The sequence below is a fragment of the Psammomys obesus genome, unplaced genomic scaffold (genome assembly GCF_907164565.1).
Source record: "Psammomys obesus unplaced genomic scaffold, mPsaObe1.curated_primary_1811, whole genome shotgun sequence".
Taxonomy (NCBI): Eukaryota; Metazoa; Chordata; class Mammalia; order Rodentia; family Muridae; genus Psammomys; species Psammomys obesus.
In genome coordinates, this window is record NW_026585643.1 from 6,268,876 (window position 1) to 6,272,910 (window position 4,035).

Consider the following 4,035-nt stretch of genomic DNA (forward strand, 5'->3'; position numbering starts at 1 on the left):
AGGAAGGAAGGAAGGAAGGAAGGAAGGAAGGAAGGAAGGAAGGAAGGAAGGAAGCCAAGCAGAGAGGTGTGCAGCAGCCTCTGAATTGCTGTTGTGTTGAGGACACCAGAGCTGGCCACAGCCTTCCCACGTCACAGAAACTTCCTTTCCACTAAGGAGTGTGCTGGGGGGGGCGGGTATAAACGTCAACAGTCATGTGCCAAAAGTACATTCATGACCAAAGTGTGAGATGACCCTTCCCGTGCTTTTCTTCACTGGCAAGTGTTCACTTGGGTAAACCAGCAGCTCCAGCCGTGACCAAGGAACAGTGGGCAGAATGACAGGCACTGCTAATGGCCACAGGGGCACGTGAGTCTTTGAGGCTCTCGACACAGCATGATGTAAAAACACAGGCACTGATAGGGGAGGTCCTCCTCCCCTTCCATCTGACCCTAGCTTATCAGGTATCTTCAGGACTGCCTGCAATGTCCTCTGTGGTCTAGCAAAGCTGCTCCTCCCTCGGGTGTGGGGAGGGAGGTGGGGAGGTCAAAGAGCCAGCCACTGAGTTCATGTCAGAGAGAGTCCCTGTTCCCCTTACTAGGGTACCCACTTGGATACTGAGCTGCCATGGGCTCCATCCAAGCAGGGGTTCTAGGTTATCTCCATGCATGGTCCTTGGTTGGAGAATCAGTCTCAGAAAAGACCCCTGTGCCCAGATATATTTGGTCCTTATAAAAATTTAATTTGAAAAAAAGAATGAAAGACAGTAGCTCTTAAAACACACACACACACACACACACACACACACACACACACACGCAGTAGATTGGGTCCCACACCAAAGAAAGAGGACAAAAGAACAGGAAAATGATTCAGCAATGGGATCTTAGTAACTAGGAGCCATTGCCCAGGGACCCCTGGCTGTTTTGGAAAGGGGGGAGGAGCCTGTGTTTGGCAAGGATTAGATCTAATCATTCCAGCATTATTTATTGTAACCGGGAGGGTTTATAAGTTCTTTTTAATTCCTTTGCAAAAAAACAAAAAACAAAACAGTAATCCCATTATACAGCTTACATGCTGTTCTAAAAATAAAAATAGCTACATTTTCCAGAGCCAAAGGTATTGCATAAGAGGGACACTGTTTTGGAATTCCAAAGATCATTTCATTATTGGCTGTAATGGAAGACAGCTGAATCTCCTATCTGCTCTACGCTTAATTGGAATCTGTCGAAATATGTTGTCGTGGGTGAAGCTGATGAAGAAAATCTGGCCTCACCCAGTTATGGTAGTAGAAAAGGAGGCACAATTAAGTAGTTTCTTAGATAATGATAGCTTCGTTTGAGACCCTGCATACGTGGAGTCTCTAAGTTCTTTGACAGGGCATGAGAGAGCTGATTCAGCAGTTTAGAACACTGGCTGCTCTTGTAGGGGAACTGAGTTGGGTTCCCAGACCCAAATGGTGGCTCACAACTGCTTCTAACTCTGTCCCCCATCTGACCGGCGCCCTCTTCTGGTTTCCTCGGGCACCCGGAGGCACATGCACACACATAGACATAAACACATGTTCATGTTTTTAAAAAGTTGATTGCAATGTGAAATTGTATGATACCAGGATGTTAGCTTGGTGGTGATTGTTCATTTTAGGCATGCTCTGAGTCTGCCCTGCTTTAGGCTCACATGTGGTGTTCTGCCCAGTTCACAAACCCCAAAAGACCAGGAATAAACAGACTCCGCTGTAAATATATGAGGTTCTTTTTATTGTAAATTACAAGCTGCAGCTTGGGCCCACACACTCCCACCACTGAAGTGGTGGGAGCCGAGCGCCCCGTGCCCAGGTTAGTTGGGTGATTTAAAGATTCTGGTCCCTCCCAGCATGCCCAAGGCAGGGGCAATTCCTGCCTGGCAAGCATCTATTGGTCAAAATGCTACATTTTGAATTGATTGGCTATAGGAAGGTTCCCAGACCATTAATGACCTGGTGTCCCTCCCTAGGGGGATGGTCCAGTTTCCTAGCAACTGTATCTCTAGTGGGTGGGGAAAGAATGCAGTGAGGCGGCCCTTCCCCTCAGGGCATTACTGTACTTCTTTACCTACCTACTTCAGGCCTTATTAATAGCTGCTAATTTATCTTTAGGTTTCTCATTGGGAAAGCTACACTGAGACACAGGGACCTTCAAAGCCTAGCCATACCCACCCCTCCCTGAGTCTGAATGCTTGGTGTCCAGGAACAGGCAAATGCCACTTCTGTGAATGTTTCCCTTGCCTGCTTAAGCCTCAGGAGTAGCTTTGCTTTCTCACATCCAGCAATGCGGCTGTCAACCGTTTACTTAGCACTGAGAAATAGATCCTGTCAATTTTAGGTTAAGAAAGTAATTAGTTTGGATCATCAAAGAGTCTCTTAAATAAGTTTTTGATTGTTTTTCCCACAGGAAATGATGTGTGTGTGTGTGTGTGTGTGTGTGTGTGTGTGTGTGTGTGTGTTTCCCAATCTGGAGTTCATGGCTAAGTCTGTCAGGATGCATGCACACCCAGAAACTGTAAATAAAATTGTGGCTATCTGCGCAATTGTGGCTATGGTATTTTTCCTCTGTTATTAATTCTCTCATTCCCTCTCTCAGAGCTAAAAACAATGAGGCCACATTCCTGGCAGCTATATTCATACTGGTCTTAGGAGGACTGTAAAGCAGGTTTTCTAGCTATGACCAGAAAGGCCACCAGACTGATGTTCCAGCTCTCTGTAGTCTAAGAGCCTCTATCCTTCCTCAGTTGTACCAGTGGGCTCTCGCTTCCCTCTGCTTTGTGTTCAAGTGGAATTCCAATGACTTGTTTGCTTCAGCAAGAGGAAGTCTGCTTGGGAGAGAAGCTTTCATCTAGTCTGTCCTGTGCAAACACCTGACTAGTATTTCATAAGGGAAGCTGGACAAATGTTGTACAGTTGGTACCCAACGTAAGATGAGACAGCTCTTCTGTCTGCAGGAGCAGCACCTACTACTGCTACAGTAGAAACTGCAGTCGGAATTTTGAATCTGGATCTTGCCTGGATTAGACATGTACAGTCTAATCCCCTCTCATCATGCCAGTCCACTGTGGCACCCGTAGCTCCAGGCAGCACCATGATCCTGAGAGCATGTGGTTTATAACCTCCAGTGGGCCGTGTGTGCTTCTGATATGTACTGTAAAACAGGCCATTCCATATATACTCAGCCTAGTTGCAGTGTCCATCGAGCCCCTGGCAGGAGCTTACCAGCTTCTCACTTCATTCATAGCTAATAAGGATGCATGAATTCTCACTTTGGAATCAAGGAGCAAAGCACTGATAAGGTGGGTAAAACCCCAGCTCTGCCTTTCACCTACAACCACAACCCTTTTCTAAGGAGTGAGCACTCAAATTCAGAGACGGTAGCACCTGTAGGTTGTTCCAGTAATACTAGAAGAAAAATGGGATGACCTTCATGGTCACTGCCCCAATTCCCACACACCCTTTACCAGGGACGATAATAAATGTTATTGTCTACACCACATGAACAAGGAGAAGACACAGCAACTCTACTCTGATCTGTAGTTGGGGGCCATTTCTTCCTCTGTCCCCTGAAGACAATGACTAAAAGGTTAACCGGTTTGTGACGTCACCAGAATTCTCAAAACAGCCTCTTGACAGTTCACCTTAAACTCTAATACGGCACTGGCGGGACCAGAGCTGACAGCCGTCCCCACCCTCACCCCATTGCCAGCTATTAGTACCAAACTAATGTTGACAGCTGCCCCAGCCCGTTCCTGGTGGGAATAGATGATGAGGACAGAGACTCAGAGATGTGATTCCTGAGAATGGAAATTGACTCAACCCCAAACCAGAGTCATCAGAAACAGAACAGCCTGAGACTGGCCAACCTGCACATCGTATCTGAAATGTGACCTGGGCCTTGTCTTGCTCAGTTCTTCTTTATCATCCACTTTCATCAAAGAGCCCTTAACATGCACTCACAGTAGGAGGCCTTGGACCCCAAACAATCCCATCTGTCTTTGCTTTGTGCCTCCTTCTTTCCTCCCTCAGTATTT